The sequence below is a fragment of the Acomys russatus genome, chromosome 1 (assembly GCF_903995435.1).
Source record: "Acomys russatus chromosome 1, mAcoRus1.1, whole genome shotgun sequence".
NCBI lineage: Eukaryota > Metazoa > Chordata > Mammalia > Rodentia > Muridae > Acomys > Acomys russatus.
In genome coordinates, this window is record NC_067137.1 from 33,137,750 (window position 1) to 33,161,145 (window position 23,396).

Genomic DNA, 23,396 nt, shown 5'->3' on the forward strand with positions numbered 1-23,396 from the left:
TTATAATGTAAAGGCAAAAGTAATCAGTAAGAAATGACCAGTTCGGGCTGGAGAGATGGCTCAGTGGTTAAGAGCACTGCCTGCTCTTCCGGAGGTCCTGAGTTCAATTCCCAGCAACCACATGGTGGTTCACAACCATCTATAATGAGATCTGATGCCCTCTTCTGGACCGCATGTCTACATCAGATATATAGAAAATAAGTAAATCTTAAAAAAAAAAAAAAAGAAATGACCAGTTCTTGACATAAATTATAGATAAGGATGCGGTAAAGCAGAGGTGGTGAGATGCTCTCTGCACAGGCTGGGGACTGCTCCAGTCACAGTGAGCAGCTGTCTGTCCCAGCTCCCACTGTGGAAAGAGAGGGTAAGTATCAAAAGGGCTTCTTCACCCTATTTAGATGGCTCTCAGGGCTCCCCACCGTAGCCCATGAGTCTTCACAGCTTGACTGCTGTCTGAGTAAGGGTTTCTATTGTGGTGAAGAGACACCATGACCGTGGCAACACTTATAAAGGAAGACATTTAATTGAGGCTGGCTTACAGTTGAGAGGTTTAGTCCATTGTCATCATGGTGTGAAGCAGGCAGAGTTGGTGCTGGAGAGAGAAACTCAGAGTTCCCCATCTGGATCACAGCAGGAAGACAGAGTGAGCCACTGGGCCTGGCTTGGCCTTCTTAACCTTAAAAACCCCCTTGTAGTGTTATGCTTGCTCCAACAAGACCACACCTATGCCAAGAAGGCCACGTAGCCTAATAGTGCCACTCGCCCTCTGTGGGGGCCATTTTTATTCAAACAACCACATAGAAGTTTTCCACAAGGGTAAATGCTCCTGGACACGCTGGAATAGGCACACATGCAGGAAGCTGAACCGTGGCTACAGGCGATCAAACATTGACTCTTCCCAGGTTAAACCTCATATTCATCCCCTCTGTCTTTAGATAACCACTCTAGATTGCTTCCAGACCAAACGCCCATTAGATGCCCTAAACTCTTGAGCTCTATGATAGATGGAGGCGACTGAGAGAGAATTTGCATAAACTCCTAAGCATCATATAGTCCAACTACAGAGGAGGCAGAGTAGACACAGATGCTGAGGTACCCACTACCTGCTGAGCCTGCATTTTTAGCATCCACTGCCATGGATCCTGTATGGGTCCTCAGTCCTTATCCCTACACCTGGTGCTGGGCTTCCTGCCTCAACACCATTCCTGCTTACTGCCACAGACTTCCAGAAGTGGGAATCCTGGAATGCCATCTTGTCTGTACTGTAGGAGAAGAGTACAAGACCTTAAGTGTCCCCATGTTCTGTCCCTCCATGGCATCACAAATGCCATTTTCTTTAATTTCCTTCTATGTTGCATGCCTTGCTGAGAATAGGTTTTGTATGTGCTGTAGCACCAAACTGCAATGCCTTTCTTGCCTTAGCATCCTCCTATAGTCTGATACTCACAGAAGGTGCTCAAGATCTATTTTCCTGATGGGCTTTCCCTGAGCCTGTGTCTATGGGGATCACTTGTGCTCCCTATGGGCACTTCCTATATCAATGGCCCTGCGTGACTCATGCTTTGCCCCTTCTGCTGGCTTGTACGATGCCCCAGAGTCTGTCCATTGTCTCTTAATCCCCAAGATTTATACAGAGCTCACAAAATACTTGTTGGAAGTCTTTTCTACATATTTAGAAAGTAAATGTTATAGCTCTTGATGACTGAATAATAAGTGCTTCTGAGGTCAGCAGATGATTCAGGAGAGTTCAGAATAATTGTCCTTAACCAAAATCCTGTAGGAGATGGATGGTAATATGTGCAGACTCTCTCCTTAAAAACGAATCACCCTAGGCCTGTATCTACCACTCTTGCTTCTATGGAGAGCCTTGATCAACACATGAGGGACAATGGCTACCCCCGTGCTTCTGCTGTGGTGGGCCTTGTGATAGTGGCATAATACCAAGAGCTCTATAGAGATGTTTTAGCTATCTTTCTGCAGGAATGAATGCACACTGGAGACGCCCAATATTTTCACTTCAGCAGGGCTAGGGACAGTCTCAGCTCTTACCACTCGAATCCATCACTAAATAGCAGCGTGCCTCAGGAAAGCACTTCCACGCCATGGACCTCAGCAAATCCTGGTGACCTGGCCTTCCCAAACCCTGTCTCACACTCCTCCACACCCATCCCTTCAAGGATAGCCTGCCTCAGTGGTCTCTTTGCACCCCTGCATATCTACTTGTTTAGTAGTAACACACGGCACTCCTTGTTCCCTGGAGTCTTTCCATCTGCCACCACCTTCCCCAACTGTGAGTGCAAGAACTTCTCCTGGCTTGTGGTTTGAAATCATGTTAGCCTGTCCCTCTGTAGCCCACTATCTTAGCTTAACTTCTATTCCAGTGATGAACACCATGACCAAAAGCAAGTTGAAGAGGAAAGGGTTTGTTTGGTTTCCATGTTGCAAGTCAACATGAAGGGAAGTCAGGGCAGGAACTGAAGCAATGACCATGGAGGAATGCTGCTTACTTCTTGCTCCTCATGGTTTTCTCACTTTGCTTTCTTAAACAACCCAGGACCACATGCTCAGAGGTGACATCACCTTTGGTGGGCTGGGTCCTCCCAAATCAATGACTAATCAAGAAATGTCCCACAGATGTGGCCGCAGTCCACTCTGGTAGAGGCAGCTCCTCAACTGGGATTCTTTCTTCTCAGGCAACTCTAATTAACTGGTCCAGGTACATTTGACAGTGAACCCCTTGGTCTTGAGTTGCAGGAATGAGTACATCCCTATGGTCTGTTCCCCAGGTCTCTAATAACTCCTCCAAGCATCCATGGAAACACTCTTCCAGGACCAAGAATTTATGCTAGAAAAATGACTATTTCTAAACAGCCCATTGTATCTTTTCACAGGGGTCACCTACACATTCCTAAAGACTTTGCCCCATTGTCCTGCGTTGCAGGTGAATGAATCAAAACCCAGGGAGTCACACAGGGGAGACAGTAGTCTAACAAAGACCAGAATCCTGGCCTCCAGATTCCCTCTAGGCTATCACCACTGTCTCCCTGCCCGGGGGTAGGGTGGATAGGAGTGGGTACAGTGGAATAGGGTGGGAATTGGGTGTGGGGAACCAGGGAAAGGGAAGACAGCACCACTTCTAGAGAAGCTCTCTGAGCTAACATACTTCTCTCCCACGGAGAGTTAAACGAGGACCATAATGCCTTACCTGCTTGCCTCCCAGAGCGGTTTTGAGACTCTGCTGAGATACTATGTGTGACAGCTCTTTGAAAAGCATAAAGTGCTGTAGAAACACTGGAGTCTATTACAGCCAAGCCTCTACTGAGTCACATGGCATCGGCAGCAGAAAAGAATGAAGCAGAGCCCTTCCTGAGAGAAGCTTCTAACACCTTGAACATAAGGAAATCCTTCGCCAACAGAGCCAGCTCCAAGCTAAACAGGGGAGAATTGTTTGCAAGAAGCTCTCATTTCCTCCTTCCTACCCCTCCCCCCATGCAGAGCATTCAACAGGCACTAATTTCACTTTATAAATGGAAACTGAATCACTGCATTCCATGCTGGAAAATGATTGGAAATGAGAGTATGTCTGAGGTCAAGACCTAGCCACTTCCTCTCTGGACAGGAAGTAGACTCTCCAAATGGTTCTTGCAGGACCTCTTATGATAAAAGGCCTGCTTTGGCCCTGAGCTGGGAGAGCTGTATGGTGTTTTCAAATGGCACTTTAAAGGAGAGAGAGAGAAAAAAATGAAAACCCCGGATGTCCCTCTCTAAACAGGGAAGTCAGCTCAGGAAGGAGGGGTTGTACAGCTGCCTTTTTGCAGGGGGTTGTCGACAGCATGGGAATTGTTTAAAATCTGTTGTAAACAGAGGCATAGAGTTATGGTGAGTCAGGGAGTGGGGCTCAGTCCTTGCAAGGATTCACAGGGTCTCCTGGGGCACCAGGGCCCTTCTCCACACAGCAGGCTATTTCATGACTGTAAAGATACCAGAAATTTAGGCATACGGAGGACACAGCTACTTTTTCCCAGCTCCATATTGAGCATAGTGACATCAGTAATCACGGAGCAGAATTTGAAGTTAAGGAGAAACATTTGGTGGCTTCTCTCATCTGCCATGTGACCCAAGGAATAGAAACATCACAGGGAGGAGTCCCGGAAGGTCCCTCAGATGGGATCCCACAAGGCTTCAAGGGAAGAAGCCTTCAGGAGCCTGGAAAAGATGATTGTGTGATCGAGAATAAGAGCCATGAGGTTGGACAGAGAGCAAACTGGCATGAGTGTGTTTGGGAGACTCCAGTAGACTAGGTGTGAGAATCTCTGATCAGGTTACCAGGGCACATGGACTCTCTGCTTCCACTCCTACAACCTGGGCATTGCTGTAATACTGTGCCAACAACTACAACATCCTACAACTCCCCAGTTCCCAGAGGTGCTGTTAGGATAAAAGGTCATGTCTGGAGATGTAATTCCATGTTGGCTTGGCAAGCTGAAGTGGGGCACTAAAATAACCACTGACTGAGTCAAAAAGATTGAGCACCCCCTGTCTTGAAGAACTCCAGATCTTAATAAGAAAGAAATCTGAGTAGAGAACACACACTCAAGCCCACACAGAATGAATTGCCAAAGGCAGCTACTGTTAACATGTTGGCGTTTTCATCATGTTTTCAAATTAATTTTTAATACTTACCATCCTTTGTATCTCTATTACTGCAGAATAACTTCCTAAGTATTCCATGACTTAAAACAATATCAATTTATTATCTCATAGTTTGGTCAGGTCTGACTCCAGGAGGGTCCAGCTATGTTGTCTTCCTAGAGTCGACAGGCTAAAATCAAGGTATCAGACTGCTAGACTTCTCTAGAGGTCATGGAAATGTCCTTCAAGGCTAGCTTGGGCTATTGGCTGAATTTTATCCTGTTTCTTGAGGCTGTAGGATCAGGGTCTCTGTTTCCATGCCAGTTTCTCTTATCTTTTAGAAGCTTCTCTGCTTTTAGAAGTTTCATCCTCCTTCAAGCCAGCATGGCTGAGTCAAGTTCTGCTTGTGTTCTGTATTCCCTTGACTCATTACCAGCTAGAGAGAATACGTAGGTCCTAATTGGTTCAGGTGATTAGAGTAGGCCCACATGGACAGTCTCCCTTACGTGCTAGGGACTTTTCTCATTATGACCAAATGCATGACAAGAAACAACCTGAGGAAGGAAGTGTTTGTATTTTTGGCTCACAGTTTAAAACAAAATATAATCCCTTATGGCATAGGAGCCATGGCAACAGGAACCTCAGGTGGCTGGTCATACCAGTCAGGAAGCAGAAAATGGGCAGGAAGTAGGGCCAAATTATCAAACCTTGAAGCCCACTGTCCCAGTAACTCACTTCCTCCAGCAAGACTCCACTTCCTAAAAGTTATGCAACCCAACTTTCTCAAACTGTATCACCAACTGGGGACCAAGTGTACCGCAGCATGAGCTTATGGAGGTCATTCCACTTTCAGACCACACCACTATACAGTGTAATCTGAGGAGTAATTCCAGGTTAAAGGTCATGGAAGGCCATTTCAAAGTTGTGTCTGACACATTATATATTCAGTTCTGCATCCTAATGTCAGAATGAAGAAAAAAAACAGTCTTGTTTCTCATTAATTGATAGAAAATATTTGGCTCATGTTCTGTTTAATTGGCTAGCCTTGATGAGTCATTATTAACTAGTTTTAATATAGCCTCTGCTTATAAACATTTTATCTATCAATGGCACTACAATGCCTAATGTGGCTATGTAAGTGGGCTAAAGAAGGCTAGTACCTGGAGAAACATTTGTGTCTAGGAACACAGATGATTCTAGCATTTGCATTGTCAAGCAGAATGACAATGGTCTGCCCTCAACAGTATGGGTGGACAGCATCCAATCCACTGAGGACTGGGGTAGACAAATAAGACAGGGAAAGGATATTGACCTTTGAGGTGAGACACCTAACTTCTCTTGCCTTCAGATGTCAGATGCTCTGGGACTTTGAACTCCAGGTCTTCTCCCAGCATTCTTATATCTCCTCCCACCAGTGCTCAGGTCCACAGACTCAGACTGGATCCTATCACTGCGTTGCCCACTTCTCCAGTCGGCAGACAGCAGGTGGTAGAACTGGGTCTCTGCAGTCATAGATGCCAATTCTGTGAGCGTTTGTGCCTGTGGGTGTGTATAAAAGTTGTTTATATTGTCACTCATTTATTGTGCAGGCAAACACTCAGCATATCCATTCACTCTGGGGATTAACGCTCAGAGTCTTGTATTCATACAGATTGCTCAGTTCCAATTGGGAATGGTGGGGGAGAGGAGACCGGTCAGCCACCATGCAAACAAACTGGGACCCTAGAGGAAATCAGGTGAGAGAAACATTAGTCATCTCACTTAGGTACTAAGAGCCACATGCATTCAGCACTTCACAGCTCCAACAACAAATGCTAAGCACCTGCCGTATATTTGACATTCTTCTAGGACCTGGGGACACAGACAAATGGTCTTCTCCCTGTTCTAAAGGAACCCACAGTCTAATAAGTAAAATGAACATGACATAAGCTGATAACCCAGCTCCAAGTCCTCTGTGGTCTTTTATACAGATCAAGAACTGCCAAAAGAAGAGGTGGCCTTGTCTTCCCAGGGCATCAGAGGGACAGTAGAGAGGTCAAAAAAGTCTACTAGGATTCTCTATATTTTAAAATTCATTTTTATGTATCTTATTCAGGGGAAGATTGGTACATGCATGTCACAGTAGAAGTCAGAAGACAGTTTGCAGAATCAGTTTTCTCCGTTCACCATGTGGGTCACCCATGTCATCAGGCTTGGCAGTGTGTACCTTTACCCAGTAAGCCTTCATGCTATCCCAAAGACTCCTAAATAGAAAGAGTTACGGATGTTAATTATGTCCCCTCTCCAACCTCCAAGACTTCAGAATATGACCTCATTTGAAGATAGAAACCAGGTAAAAAGAGGTCATTCGAATGGGTTCTAATCAAATAGAACTGGTGTCTTTGTTTGTTTGTTTGTTTGTTTGTTTTTTATCAAAGGGTGAATGTGCACACACAAATATAGGCAGGAAGAGATGCAGAACGCCCCCAGGAATCCTCCTACAGACGAGGAACCGAAACCTGCCAACAATCACAAGAAGCTAAGATAGGGACCTGGCACAATTCAGGTCTAATGCCTTCAGGAAGACCATGTACCTAGTCACATCTTGACCTTGGACTTGTAGCCTCCAGCACTGTGAGTCAATTTTTTTTTTGTAGTTTAAGCTATTTCCTTTATGTTCTTTATAAAATAATGTTGGTAAAGAGATCCAGTAAGTGGTTACAGGAAAAGCCTATTCTGGGGACACACTGTATGAAGAGGGCTGTCCAATCTTGGACATGAGGCATGGATGAGGATGAGGATGCTGAGATATAGAGACTGCAGCTTCTTTTACATGGAAGATGATGGGCACTCAGGGAAAGATCTCAGGTACTTTCAAGGCATGGCCACATTTCCATGATGTCTGTGTGGAGGACACAGAAAAAGGAAGCCATGAAGATTGCTGGGAATACCAAGGCTGTAATTGATAGGCTAGGATCTGGGTCAATAACAGAGAAAGACCTAACAGACTTCTAAAGAAGGTGGACTCATAGTGCCTGGTCACCAATAGTGTTTGACAAGAAAGAAACATTTAAAATGACCTCATACTTCTACTTACAGTTTACAGCAAGAGTCCACCAATTATCCAACTCAGAAAAATACAGCCTTTGGCCAAGATATGTCACCAGGCAGTTAATCCCTCCTCTTGGCAGGAGAGGGAACAGCATCATTTACTGTGATGACAGTTCCTTTGCCCATTTCAAGTTTCCCTCTCTCATAACGACAGTTGCCATGTATGTCCAGAAAGGTGACATCATGACTACAACTGTTATTTGACCCCCACAGCCCAGTGTGTCCATGGTTACTGTCTTGGGAACTTCCAGGAAGTTCCAACAGGAAACTCCCTTTTGGAAGTGTTTTGTTTTCACTGGAGTGTGTTTATTCCCCTCGAAGGATGCTCTCCCAAATGAGGCAGAACCTGAAGCTTATCCCTAATGCCAACTCCAGGAGGGGGACCTCAGCCACCTCTCAGGGTAGCAGACCAGACCAGACTGATTTCAGGGAACTTCTCAGTCTGGACTCTACAGGAGCAAGTTAGGGACCCGGAACTACCCCAGGACAAGCGACTGGAGAGGGACTACGCTGAGTAGATTTTTTTGTCAACTTGGCATAAACCTAGATATATCAGGAATAAGGACTCTTAATTGAGAAAATGCTTTCATAGGATTAGCCTGTAGGCAAATCTGAAGGGTCCTGTCTTGATTAATAATTGATGTGGAAAGGCCCACCTTGCTGTCGACTGGGTGATGCCACTTCTGGGCTGGTGGTCCTGGGGTGTATAAGAAAATAGGTTGAGCAAGGTGTGAGGAGCAAGCCAATAGGCAGCAGTCCTCTGTATCAGCTCCTACCTTCAGGTTCCCCTCTGAGTTCTCACTGTGACGTCCCTAAATGATAGACTACATGCTAAACCTTTCTTCCCTCCCAAGTCGTTTGTGGTCATAGTGTTTTATCACAGCAGTGGAAACCCTAACTAAGGCAGGGACCTTGGCAAGTGGGGAAGGACAGTTACAGAGGCACTGGATACTTTTCAGTTGAACTGGCGGTTCTGGAGGCCCAGCATAGCTCAAGTCTTGTCTTCACAAGGCTCCTGATGCCAGCAGACCCTCTGGAGACAATGAATCAGCCTCAGGCCTTTGTTTAGCAGTCTACTTCTTAAGTCCCTCCTATACCGGCTCCACCTTGGTTTCCAGGCTCTCGCATGGCCCTGCATCAGGAGCAGGAGAGGATCCAGCAGGAACAAGGCCACAGTCTTATATCTCCACCACCAACCCTAACCATGACCTTGGTGAAACTGGCCAAACCCAAAGATTAGCAGCCACTGCCAGCCTCCTCCACTGCCCTGCCCATCCTACTAAGCACCAGAGCAGAGCTTCCCAGAGCACCAATTTAGCATCTACCCTGACGCAATCGTCCACAGAGAGCCCATCATACACTTTGGAAAGGACAGCTGCTATCAGCTCCTCCCCAGATGGAAATGAATGTATCAGACATCCTCCCTTCCTTTAAACGGGACATAAAGGCCTTTATAAACTAAGCTTCTCAGGGCAGTGAGTCCCAGGCATAGCCTCTGGCTCCCAGCAGGAAGACCAGGCTTCCAAAGGATGTATGCATGCCCTTTGCCATTCTCAAGGCCTCTGGGATTCCCACGGTTTTCCACAGTGCATCCAGGATATCCAGCCTCTGACAGGACCAAATTCACAGCTGGCATCCCGCTATGACTTGTCCCTTTGGTCAGAGACACTTGCTTTAGCTTGCCACATTGCTGGGCTGGGTTGCTAGAGGGCTGGAAAGCTGTTCCTGATCATGGCTCGTGGTTTCCAACAGGTTAGGTGACAATGACACTTCAAGCTCTTACAAAAAAGTGATTTCTCATGGCTCCTGCCTCAGGCACGGCCTCGCAGCTTTATAAGCCTTAGGTGATTGTACAACTTATTTTGATTTAGATGTGGCAGGGAACAGTACTCTAGGACAACATTTCTCCACCTGTGGGTCACGACCTCTTGGGGGGAGGGTCGAGGGGAGGGTCGAGGGGAGGGTCGAGTGACCCTTTCACATGGGTCACCTAAGACAATCAGAACACACAGATATCTACACTATGATTCATAACAGTAGCAGAATTACAGTTATGAAGTAACAATGAAATTCATTTTATGGTTGGGGGCCATCACACCATAAGGGACACTGGTCTAGGAGAGGATTGCCTTTGAAATCTCCCTTGATACTCAAAATTCCCAAGAGGAGAGTAAGAGCCATGCATATGTGTGCTATGGAGAGACATGAAGGTGGCCTGGAGGCCAAGGGAGTTAGGGGAACACAGGCGAGGGTCTTCACTCGGGCTTCTGAAGGGAAGAATGAGCAGGCAGTAGGCTTAGGTTTAGCTAGTGTGAGTGAAGTTGATGGGCTTGGGGACGTAGTGGCTATCCTCAGCTGTCTGGTCCTGGTTCTGGACAGGGTGGGTAAGAAAGGCAGAAGAGACTTGATACCCTCTGAGCATATACAGGGGGAGGAGGTCCCCCTCAGTCACACTCATAGGGGAGGAGAGTAGGGGAAAGCAGAAGGGAGGGAGGAATGGGAGGATACAAGGGATGGGATAACTATTGAGATGTAATATGAATGTATTAATAAAAAATAAAAAATAAATAAATGCTGAGCTTGTAAAAAAGAAAAGAAAGGCAGAAGAGCTGTAGCCCACAGTAAAACCATGACGAAAGAGTAACTGTGAGGTTTCAGTTGCTTATTTTGTGTGTGAAACTCCCAGGGCTACTTTCCCCCTTGCTTCTTCTTTTAAAGACATGGTCTCGCTCTGTAGCTACCCTGCTCTCCAACTCACTATGTAGCCCAGCCTGCGTTCAAACTCACATCTGTCCTCCTGCCTCTGTCTCCCAAGTTCTGGGGCTGCAGGTATGAGCCATTACCATCAGCTCTTTGAGTCATCTTCTGTATCTGACAATTGGCTGGCCCTAGGATGAGGGAGGCTGACTGCCCCTCAGATTCAGCAAGGGATGCCCAAGTGTCAGAATGAAACTACATGGTTCCCCAAAGCATTCTGATGGGCAGTAGGAGTCTTACGAAGACATACAATACGTAATAGGTTATAGACATCTCACTATTAGTATCCTAGAGTCCCAAGATGACTTGAGGAAGTTGGGGAATTGAAGTGCTACGGTGGTTTGGATAGGAACGGTCCCCACAGACTTTCGTGTTTGAATGCGTGGCCATAGAGAGTGGCACTATTAGGAGGTGTGGCCTTGTTGGCCTTGTTTGAGGAAGTGTGTCTCAGTGAAGACACGGTTTGAGGTCTCCAATGCTCAAGCTATGCCTACTGTGGCACATAGTCTCCTGATGCTGCCTGCAGGTCAAGATGTAGAACTGTCAGCTCCTTCTCCAGGATCATGTCAACCTGTAGCAGCCAGGCTTACTGACACCACAATAAGGCACTGAACTTCTGAAAATGTAAGCTAGCCTTAATTTAATGTTTTCCTTTCTAAGAGTTGCCATGGTCATGGTGTCTCGTCACAGCAATAAAACCCTAACTAAGACAAGTATAATGGACACAGTGACCTGAGAGCCAGTGCAGAGCTGGACTTTTCATGCATGTCCTCTTAGGAATGCCTATGGAATCTCCCTCCCCTTTCAGGTATCTTGTGCCTTCAGGGGAAGTAGGAGATAGCTGTTGTAGAGAGGAGAGAGAACATTATGTTGTTAAAATTGGTTTTTGAAATACGTCTTAATCAGAGTTTCTATTACTGTGATAAAATCTCATGGCAACAATGAGATTGGGGAGCAAAAGGTTGATTTTATCTTACAGCCTGTAGTCCATCATCCTGGAAAGTCAGGGAAAGACTCAAGGCAGGAACCCAGAGGCAGGAACTGATACAGAGGCCACAGAGAAACTCTACTTACTGGCTTGCTCTTTGTGGCTCACTAAGCCTGAGTTCTTATACTTTCTAGGATTACATGCCCAGAGGTGGCACTATGCACAGTGGACTGGGTCCCCAAACATCAATCATTAGTTCAAAAAATGCCCCAGAGGCTTGCTACAAGCCAAACATATGAAACCATTTTCTCAACAGTGGTGCTCTCTTCTTAGATAACTTTAGCTTGTGTCAAGTTAAAAAGAAAGAAAAGAGAAAAAAAAAAAAAGCAAACAACCAACAAGGAGAGAGAGGAAAAAAGATTTTAAAAATCTATTTTTCTTTAGCTACACTGATAGTTACAGCAATGGCTGAGTAGGTAACTGTTTAATTGAACGTAGCCCATTAAAAAGGAGTTAATGTCAGTGAATTTATTTATAAACTTAGCTCCATCTAGTGTTTTTCTTGCTTTATAATCATTGAGCCTCTCATTTCCTGAGCTACCTGATTCAATTCGACCCAATACAGGCCTGTATGCTAACAGCTGCAAAAAGAGGTGAGTAAGAGTCTTCCCCAGCTCTCAGGAGCCACTGAGGATAGGAGGGGAGACACTGTCCCGAAACATCTTGAGCAATGTTTTATTGTAGCCTTCCACCTTTGGGCCTGTGGACTCTACCTCCCACTTCCCTGGTGACCTTAGAAATGTAAACACCAACTTCACCTTTTCACAGGATTTAAACCACCAAATGTAAATGTGGAGGGATCTGGGACCTCTTGAGGCCTATTGAAGCAAAGTCACTTTCTTAAGTTCTACCTCTGGTTCTGGATGGAGGCCTAATATTCCAAGATACCAGGACATAAGGAATAAATCCAGTTAGGCCAGTCAATCACCTGGCAAAGAGACTGTACCTCATGAAGGCTGGTTCACCTTACCCATACTAAAGAAAGGGAGGGATAATTATCCCTTTAATGAGATAATGTACTTTTCCATCCCAGAAACTCTGCCCTGGATACTGTCTCTTATGGAGTCACAGCCCAAGCAGCCACTAAGCCTGCCATCGTTTGTATGTCAAAAAAGAATAACTTCCTTTTTTCTTCTTTCTCTCTTTTTTTGAGATACAAGCCATGGCCTGGGTGTGTTTTCCTGAGCTTTCTCACCCTTTTTCTCTGAGGCTACCTTTCTTCCCAGAGACTGTTTATAAATAGAATGACTTTCTCTCTTCTTCTCTTCCATCTTCCTTCTCTGGGCAAGCCACTGATATTTACAGTTTGCCTGCCCTGGGACTTTTTCTTTTAAAGGTTAATAAAGTTGCTCTTGTGCTTCCTTCTGTGTCTGTTTTCAAGCTCTTTCATCAATGAGACTAAGATCCAAGGAAGGAACCCAGTTCCCAGTAACAGAGTCCATACAAATACAAGCCGGGGCAGTGGGCATGTATAAGGGAAATGACCACTTTCTACAGAATCACATTCAGGGAAGGGTTGTAATAGGAAGCAATGACTGTGCTGGTGTTTAGGGACAAGTTCACCAGATGGATAAGGAAATACTTTTTTTTTTCTTTTTTGGTAGTAGTTGTTGTTGATGGGAATAACCTGGGCAAAGATCCAGAGTAAATAGAATCCCTGTCATTGAATCATTTTGATTGTTCTCAGCTTTGAGTAAAAGACTCAGCTAAAGATGACTTAAACAACTAAAAACTCACAAAACTGAAAGTTATTTTTTTAACACCAAACTAAACTTATCTTGCTAAGAAACCAGAAAGGGGACTGGGTTAGCACATCCAGTAGTTTAAAGGCATCATTGACTTGGGTCCCTTCTTTCTGTTCTCAACAAGGTACTTTTATTTTTAGACCTTTCCTCCTCATGGTTACAAGATGGGTCCAAATATCTCAGCCTAATGCCACAATTTCAGAAGACCAGAAGGAAATCTGTCCCTTTCTCATGTCCCCTTTTAGGGATGAAAAACCCTTCCAGGAAGCCTTTTCTGGAAGCCTTGGTGGTGTTTCTATACTTATTTGCTAGAATTTCATCACATGGCCATTTATTTTTAGTTAAAATAATTAATAGGCAGGGAAATAGAATGAAGGAGGCTGGTTCTGACTACAAGATACATTTTCTAGGGCCTCAGGGAGGCAAACTCGCCCTCTGTACATGGCCTCCTAGGCCTGAATAGAATGTGACCCTGTGATGAGAGCATGATGGGCGACAGCCATTGTCCCAAGACCTAGCTTAGGAGAGCGGACACTTGGGCTTTAGTGCCGACTCCAGTGGTCACTCGCTAAGTAGCTATACTAAGCCTCTTTCTGTGTCTGAGAAGCCTTTGCTGCCTTCAACAGAAATTTAGTATAGAGCTGAGGGCCTTGTTGAAGTGATCTGGGAGGTTAAGACACGGAGATATTGAATCATACTAAGGACACTTCCCACAGAAGTCCACAATTGTGTGCACTCAGGCTCTCTCCCCTCTGGCTCTCTCTGCAAGAACACTGGGCCTTTGATCTTTCTAGAACTCTAGACTGCGGAGATGAAAGTAGACTGTGGAGAGAGTAGAGGCCACCAATACAAGGACTCCTCTCCATTCCCCTGTCCCCTAAAATAGAATAAGTGCTAAATGACAGTTCCCAGATGATTTAAATCATTAAATGGTATGACACTTCACCAGGTATGATCAGGGTCAGGTAAGTTCCTGGGTAGAGACTTGCCAATGAGGAAGTGATAGTAACACATGAACAGATAGCAGTGTTAGGATGATGATATCATTCCCATGGCAACAATAGGTCTAGCCATGGTACCAGTCTGGCAGGAGGGTAAGCAACAATGATGTTAGAAGTCCTGGAGGAAGATGAGAACACAGCTAGCAAAGGTGAAACAATAGTGGTGGAGGCAGTGGTGCAGGAGTGTGACAATGACAGGAGAAGTGGTGTTGGCAGATCTGCAAATGTGTGGTGATGGTGGTGACAACAGCAGCCTCATGAGGCCTGCATTCTGAGCCATCTGGTAGGACCCAGTTCCCTCAGGTATACAGCATGACCCTTAGGCATACTTGTGAATACTTTTGGACTCTACTGTCAAGAGAATCTAATATATTTTGTGAGGAACAATCTAGAGCTATTGTGGTAACTCACACATGTAATCTCTGCCTTTGGGAGGCTAAGGCAGGAGAATCAGTCTGACAAGACTACATAGTAAGACACTGACTCAAATGAGTTTTTTTTTTAAAAAAAAAAAAAGCTGGATTGGGAAGATAGCTCAATCAGTAAAGCGTTTGTGGTGCAAGTTTGGATTCCCAGCCATGTGCAGCACCACAGGTTTATAATCCCCACAAGGGAGGTAGGAAGCATATATGAATCTTACTGTTTCAGCAGCCTAACTGAATCAGTGAGCTCCAGGTTCAGTGAGAGACCCTGTCTCAAAATATAAGACAAAGAGTGGCTCAGGAAGAAACTCAACATGGGCCTGTAATTTTCACATTTATGTGTGTGTAGATAACTGTGTAAGATGAAAGTATATGTGTAGACACACACCACACATACTCACACACAGAGACATACACACACTAAAAAGGCAGTGAGGGAGGAAGGGTAAGAGGCAAGGCAGGGAGGATGGAAAGCAAGCAGGTGGTGAGGGGAGGAACATATGCAGATTGACAGCCTTCAGAAACTACTAATTTATCTAATATTGCCCTAGTTAGGTTATAATTGACTTTTGACATTTTATAGACTTTCGGTTCACTACTTTTAATAAAAATCAGCTGTTTTCTTTGTACATTTTAAAGCAAATGGGCTTTCTGAACCTCAAGCTACAGGCACGGTGTGCACAGTGTCTACTGTGGCTCATTGCTGATGCTACTATAGTGAGGAGTAACTGAGCAGAAAGGAGGGAAGGGCTCTCCCTTCCATGTATGGTTTGAACTTTGTGGGTCCTTATGTGAGATGGAGGCCAGATGTTGTCCCTCTTCTCTAAAAATGAAGGCCTAACACACACACACACACACACACACACACAATTCTGCAGGCCAAGAGGTTAGAACATCAGGCCTGGGGCTGTCACCACCTGTGGCTGATGGCCTAAGGCCTCCAGGGACATGGGGGCATGAGGGCTCAGCCCTAATGACTCAGGCCTGCCAACATTTCCGCAGCTCCACGGGCCATAACGTCTCCCTTGAAAAACAACAATTATTATTTTAAAGAGAAGCAACAGAGAGAAGAATGACAAGTGGAAACGAGAGGTCTTGCTCTCTGGCCTGAGCAGATGTTCTGGCAGCCCCCTGCAGGAAAAGGGCTGTGAGCCTGGAGCTCCTACCCCATTGAGTCCTGAGACTTGGGACTGCTCATGCGTGGTCATCTAAAGTTACCAGGAAGCTCCAGTGATGCTCCAGAACAGGAGAGCCTCAAGAAGGCCGAACTCTTTGTAAAGGATCCTCCAAGTTCAAGCTCCTGGGAGTGTGACCATCTAGGGGAGCTGAAACCCATACGAATGGCAGATAAAGGGTGCCCCTGTCTTCTATAAGGCAAAGTTCTAAGCACACCGTAAGGGCTGTCTGTGGTGGGACTTCATGTTTCACAAGAGGGGTCTCCTGTTTATCCTGCCTCACTCCCCACATTCAACAAAGGCTTCTTTGCTCTTCCCATGTGTACCTGGTCCCTGCATCTGCACATTCTTCCAAGACCATCAACTCTTAGAAGCCGATTGCCCCAATGTTACTCACGTGCTGCTCTCGGAAAACTGCTACCTGTTGGCATGCACTTTCCAGAGCCATAAAATCTTGTCTGATTGAGAACACACAATTGCCAACTGCCTCTGACTCACTGACACATTGTGAGCATTGGCCCTGAACCATCACCTACAGTGTGCTCTCTGCATCTGCATGGACACAAAGAGCCGGCGGACGGCAAGGGATGCTGAACACTGAATTACAGATGAATGGACAGAGACGTGTACTCCTCACTGAGGGACAGTACGTGTGTGAAAAGCGTCCTTTAACCTCTGTGAGGCACTCTTTGGGAAGGGGCCCTTCTGTGGGGACTGGAGACTGGCTTTCCCTCTGCCATTAATGTTAATCATGAGCACTGCTGGGCGGGCCTTCGGGACACTTCATTACTTTGTGCTTAAGGAAATATCTCCCACCTCTGCGCTTGCCTCTTTAAATTTCACAACCACTAAATTCACTCCCAGTGATTTTGTTTTTGTTTTTTAAAGAGAAAATGCAAGTAGTGGGTGCAGTAGGGTCTGGGTGCTATGAAGCAAGGACCACGTGAACCAAGGGGCAAATACCAGGCCAGCTCAGAAGTGTCCTGCACAGATTTCCCATTGGTGGCTGTGGTTTTTTAAGGACCTACTTGTGGCCTGACAATTAATTATTCATGGCTTGGAGCTTCCTCTAATTTTAAGCAGAATAAAGAGACTACTGAAAGCATTGAATTCCCCTTTGCACTGGACCCAGCATCTAATTTCCCTTGCCCTGGACCCAGGGAAACATTTGAATGTTTGGTGTTCTAGTTGCTGCTCCCACTAACTCCCAGCTCTGGCTCCTGCACCTCTGTCCACCTTGACCTGTGTGTTCCTTCATTTTTCTGCTTCTCAGCATTTCCCAGGTGTTTCCTTGTTTGAGGAACCAAGGATGCAGGAGGAGTCAGACCCAGTTCTTGCCAGGTCAGGCCCGTGCAGTCAGTCTCACTCACGAGTGAGGGACTGTCTTTTCCAGTATCTCCCTCCATCCTGACATCTTCCCAGCCTGTAGCTTCAAGGAGCTATGCTAGGAAAGGATGGGGGTGGGGGGAAGCCATGGCAGGTAGTTTAGGAAACCCACACCAACAGTGACCTCACCAGCTCCCGAGGTCATTCACTACATGTTGCATTAAGAGCCAGGTTCGGGAAGGGGGAGCAAAGGGCAGAGGAGAAACCACTGGAGCTGCTAACTCTGAATATTTCTCGGTAGGCCATTGGCTCGGTTCCCTGAAAGTCACCTGGCAGGTACACCTGTCTTTGCATGCGATATAAGAATGCCCCTTCTAGCCGGGCGTGGTGGCGCACGCCTTTAATCCCAGCACTCGGGAGGCAGAGGCAGGCGGATCGCTGTGAGTTCGAGGCCAGCCTGGTCTACAAAGTGAGTCCAGGATGGCCAAGGCTACACAGAGAAACCCTGTCTCAACCCCCCCCCCCCAAAAATGCCCCTTCTAGATTCCAGCCATTAAGTAAAGAGACTGCTAGACAAAGATATAGTCCATAGGTCACAAAGAACATCTTAGATCTGGGCACCCATAAATCCCTTGAAACAATGTTCTCCCACTGTGCATGGAATCTGTCTGGAAAGGATATGTGCTCACTTTGAGGCCTGTGTGCTCTTCCGTCTTTCCTTAGACCCAACACCAAGGACCCTAGCAGGCCCTGACATACAAACAGTTTTGAGCTCCCTGGCAGGGTCCCTTCTCACGGTAATTCAGCCTAGGGGTTGTTCACACCTTCATCCAAGACAAGGAAGCTCAAGCAAGACCAGAGTGAGCTGGGTCTAGAAAAAATGTTCCGTGAAGTGGCCACCCTGTATGAGACAGTACCAGGGTTATGCAAAAAGAAAAGAGGCAGGGTGCAGGCCTAGGGCCCTGAGGTCCGTTCTTCATTCATGAGAGGCAAACAATGGGCAACACTCTCAGCCATCTCATCCCCCTCAGGGCAGGTGCCACCTCCCAAGCAGCCATCCTTTGCTAAGCAACCAGCCTCTTTCAGCTGCTTCTCCTCATTGCCCTGGGTTGCTATGGAAGCTGCTTCAGAAAATCTCGCCTGCCAACAGTCAAGGCTTCTTTGTCAGAGGCTGTCTCAGAGCACTTTCCCTGTCAGCTCAAGGCAGCACACACCCAGAGGGTTCAGGGTAGGGAGGGAGGAGGCAGCTGTCATGCCAGGAAGAGAGCACAGCTGATGATGCTCCCGAAACCTCAACAACCTTCCCAGAATCCTCTCCTCCCAGGTTCTAGTTCACCTATTTGTCCCCTCCATGGAGTCCTCTCCTCAACCCTCACTCACATTCCTAACACGGTTTTGTCTCTGTTTCTGAGCCATGCTGTCTGTGGTGGACTTGCATGGCTGTACCCTTGGAGCATCAAATGGTTTCCATAGCGAGTAGGAAAACGAGAAGGAAAATGGAAGGCATCTTTCTGCTAGGAACAGGTGAAATGCCTTTACAGATCCATTTTTACAGGCAGCTGTGGGGGTGACTCGTGTCCTAGCACTTGGAATTCTGAGGCAGGAGGATTGCCATGAGCTTCAGGACATAAGATCCAGGCCAGCCTGGACTACAGTGAGAACCTATCTCAAAAGCAAACAAACAGAGCTCATCTCCCTCCTGCTAAGAAAGACCAGCTGTAGGTGGCATTCCTGGGTGTTTGGCTAACAGATTCTGTTTCTCCTCTCTTCATGTCACTTCTCTCTTAGGGCTGCTTGGGAGCCATGGTCCCCTGGAGTGGGTAGGACATGACCCAGGCAGGAGGTAGAGATAGGAGAGTGCACATTCTGCTTCTGGCTTTACCCAGGCACATGCTATTATGTATCCAACAAGTTAGCATCCTTCTTCCTGGGGTGGGAATGGGGTGAGGGGTGAGTGGGGTGGGGGAAGAAGGATGGGGTGAGGGGAGGTGGAGGTGGGTTGGGAGAAGTTGGGGGGTAGGGTGAGGAGGGTGCTTATCTGACCCAAAGACTGGCTATTTGACAAAGCATTGGCTTTGAAAGAGAGAAAATTAGAAAATTTGAGCAGGTCCATGTCTGTCATTCTAAGCAGAGACTCCAGAGCATGAGAGGCAGAATGGGCTTCAAGAAAGCCTGGCCTAGTGGAGAAGTGTCACCACCTGGTGACTCTGTGACCTTGGGCAGGGATTTCTACTACTCTGAACCTCCACTTGTTTATCTTCACATAGGGATATACCTCCTGTGTGCCTGCGTGGAGGCTCACATGGAGCAACAGATGGCCCAGAAGAGGCCTCCCTCAAGACCTGTCCATGAGCTCGTGACTTCTGGAGGGCATTCTGGGATCGGTGCGTCAAGAAACTGGGGAGAGAGACCTATGATCAAATGTGTGCTCCAGTGGACCAGAGGGCAGCTAAGAGTTGATCGTGGCTGGATTCTGAGTGTGGACCTGGGCAAATTATATTAAATAAGCATTTGTGGAATGCATGAATGTCACCTCAGGAGTCAAGGCCACAGCACACCAAGGTTCCATATGTCTGAAGGCAAACATTCTGTTTCAGAGGAAATACATTTTGTCAAAGACAAAAAAATAATAATAATAATTCAACTACTCACATTTGAATGATGAATTCTACAAATGAGCAAAACAATACACAAGAAATGAAGAGCACCAGGTGCAGTGGCACACACCTGTAATCCCAGCACTGAGGAGGCAGAGGCAGGCAGTTCTCTGAGTTCGAGGCCAGCCTGGTCTACAAAGCAAGTCCAGGTCAGCCAAGGCTACACAGAGAAACCCTATTCAAATAACAACAACAACCACAAAAAGAAGAATTAAGGAAGTAAGGAAAGAAAGAAAGGAAGGAAGGAAGGAAGGAAGGAAGAAAGAAAGCACAAAGAGAAAAGCTAGATTCTACTGAGACCCTGAATGTGCATTTCTGGCATTTTTTTCTGGTACCCTGAGGGTGGGTCCCCACAAAAGGACAGATAACCCCCCACCCAACCACCTTCAAATTTTCTGCAGGGAGATCTGCTAATCACAAGCTGTTTCCTTCTTGGCTCATTGTGATTTTGGCTAAAAGCACCTGTTGAAAACCTATTTTTTCTTTTTCTTCATAAGAAGAATCAGAATCGTCCTGTGAGAGAAGACATGGCCATTGCCAAAAATACTGAGTAATTGCAAAATGGCTCAATTAGAGTAACAGAAAGGGCGATTGCAATTGATTTCTAGAAAGTCAGTTTATTGTTACCATTTTGCTTTGAATTTGAGATTGAAAAGCTTTGAGAGGAAAAGCCATAATGAGTCAGCCCTAAAGCATCGCTTCATTTCTATAGAAACAACTCAGTCTCCCCACAGATCCTAAGAAACTCAATTAAATATTTGAAAACACTTTTTTTTCTTCAAAATACCAAACTTTGTTTTCTCCAGAACCTCACAGACTTTCAAAGTTGAAAACAACAATCAAGGGATCCAAAGTTCAAAATTCCAGCCAGGCTACAGCCCCTTTTGGTGGAAGAGAGTTGGGGCTTTGAGACTGGACAGCTGGGGTAAAAATCTCAGCATTGCTTTCTGCTAGAACAGTGGTTTGGGGTAAGTCACTTAACCTCTCTGAAGCAACGTGAGCACTTCTGTGAAAATGACTGAGTTAGCTACTTTCCTTTGCTGTGATCAAATACCATGGCGGAGGCTACTTACAGCTTTCAACCTTCCTAATGCTACGACCCTTTAATACAGCTCCTCATGTTGTGGTGACCCCAACCATAACATTATTTTTTGTTGCTACTTCATAACTGTAACTTTGCTACTGTTATGAATCGTAATATAAACATCTGACATATAGGATGTCTGATATGTGGCCCCAAAGGGGTCACGACTCACAGGTTGAGAAACACTGTTAGAAAAGGAGGAGTTTGGGCTTACAGTTCCAGAGGGTGAGCGTCCATTGCAGTGGGGAAGCACGGCAGCAGGCAGGCAGGGAGAGAGCCCTGGGAAGCTGCAAGGTCGCATCTTCAGTCACAAGCATAAAGAAGAGAAGTGGGGTGAGGATTCAAAATCAAATCCGAACCCCAGGTGATGGGCTTCCTTCAGCAAGGCTGCACTTCCCCATGGTGCCACCTCCCCTAAACAGGGCCGTCAGCCGAGGAGCATGTTCCTAATGCATTGTGGGAAACACCTTTCATTCACACCATGTCAGTGACCTTGACCCTCTTCACTTTCAGAATAAAGAAAAAGCTTACCCCAGGCTGGGGAGATGGCTTGGTGGTTTACTTGGAAGTATGAGAAACGCTCCAGTACTCACGTAAAATGGTAGGCGGAGATAGTATCAAGCTATCTATAATCCAAGTTGTAAGAGGCTGAGACAGGAGGGTCCCTAGGGTTTACAGGCCAGCCAGTCTAGCCAACCAGTGAGTCAGATTCAATGAGAAACCCTGTCTTTAAAAATAAGGTGGAGATTGATTAAAAACAAAAACAACAACAAAACTAGACACCAGCCTCTGACTTCTAGATGTGTGCATGCAGGAAAGCACACCCACATACACAAGTCAGCACACATATACATCACACACAGAGAGAAAGGGGTTTATTAGCCTACCAGGTCTGTTTGAGCCTTTAGTCTAATGATGGAGTTCTTTCAGGAAGACTCCTGAGGCAGTCCTTGATGATAACAGAAAGAGATATTTTTGGCATGCTTAGGGCGTGTAAATGGTGCAATATATCAGAAACCACACTCACCTGCATGTGGCTTTGTCCTCTTTCCTATTCTCCAGGAGTGAGGATGTTTTTGTATAAGGACTTCATTCCCGGCCTGACCCACCTGCGCATTATACCCACTCCTAAATCATCTTGAGTTCTGGACTCTTCACACAGGACACTTGCTGTCCCTCCTTCACACAGGACACTTGCTGTCCCTCCTTCACACAGGACACTTGCTGTCCCTCCCTCATACAGGACACTTGTTCTCCCTCTCTCACACAGTACACTTGCTGTCCCTCCCCACTCCCCTTAGTCCTAAACTCACAACTACCTGGCCTGGCTCTCAGTTTCAAGGTCTCTACATTGCAGTCCCTCATCCTTCCTTGTCTTGGTAGGGTTTCTATTACTGTGATGAAACACCATGACCAAAAGCAACTTGGAGAGCATGGGGCTTGTTTCCACTTACAACTCTCAAGTCACGCTCCATCACTGAAGGAAGTCAGGCTAAGGACTCAAAGCAGAGAACTGGAGACAGGAACCAAGCAGAGGCCACTTAAGAGCAATGCCTACTGGCTTGTTCCACATGACTTGTTGAGTTTGCTTTATTATACACTCCAGGACCACCTACCCAGGGCCGGCACCACCCACAGTGGGATGTGCCCTTCTTCTACCTCAACCATCTGTCAAACAACTGTCTCACACACTTACCTACAGGCCTATCATATGGAGGCATTTTCTCAGCTGAGGTTCCCTCTTCTCAGATACCTCTAGGTTTTTCGTCAAGCAGATAAAACGTGCCACTTCCATACCTGCCTTTCCCATTCCACTACATTAAATCCCTCCATTTCCCAGCTGCCCCTGTTGTACTTGCGCTGATCCCTGTGACATAACTCAGCCCTTTGAAATCTAATTCCCAGCCTTACTGCTCTGCAGCAGCCCTCACCCAGTTCAGGTATCTTTTGATTTCTGCCTAGGAGGGGACAAGAAATGGCACTCTTATAGAAGTGAGAGAGGATGCGTCTCTACAAGACTTGTCTTAAAGCACCCTCTACCTACTTAAGTATGAGGAGAAATTATGAGGAGCTTAAATTACCTGCCATGGACCCCAGCTGAGCTAATTTTCTAAAACCTACTGGCATCAACTTTCTAGACAAGCAAACTCGGCTACCACACATCCAACAAGTACATCAAGGCATAGCATAAAACGAACAGGTCTCATGATGCTTCTAGTTACTTCTGATCATGGAAAGACTGTACTGTGGCAACCCAGCTGACCTTGACTATATTTCCCAGGAGTCCCTTCCCCAGATGCCACAGTGGTATCTTCATCTCTTTCTTCACTGGGTACAGATGGGGGGGGGGCGTAGTGAATGTATACTGCAGGTCACCTCCATCACAAAGAAGGAGGCAGTGAGGATGAGACTGGGCCTGTTGTATTCCTTGCCTGTTCTGGCATGATCTTCTTCTTATTCGGTGTCTATTCTTCCTTGCCCTGCTAAGGTCAAGTCCAAGGCCTTACAGTCTGCATGAA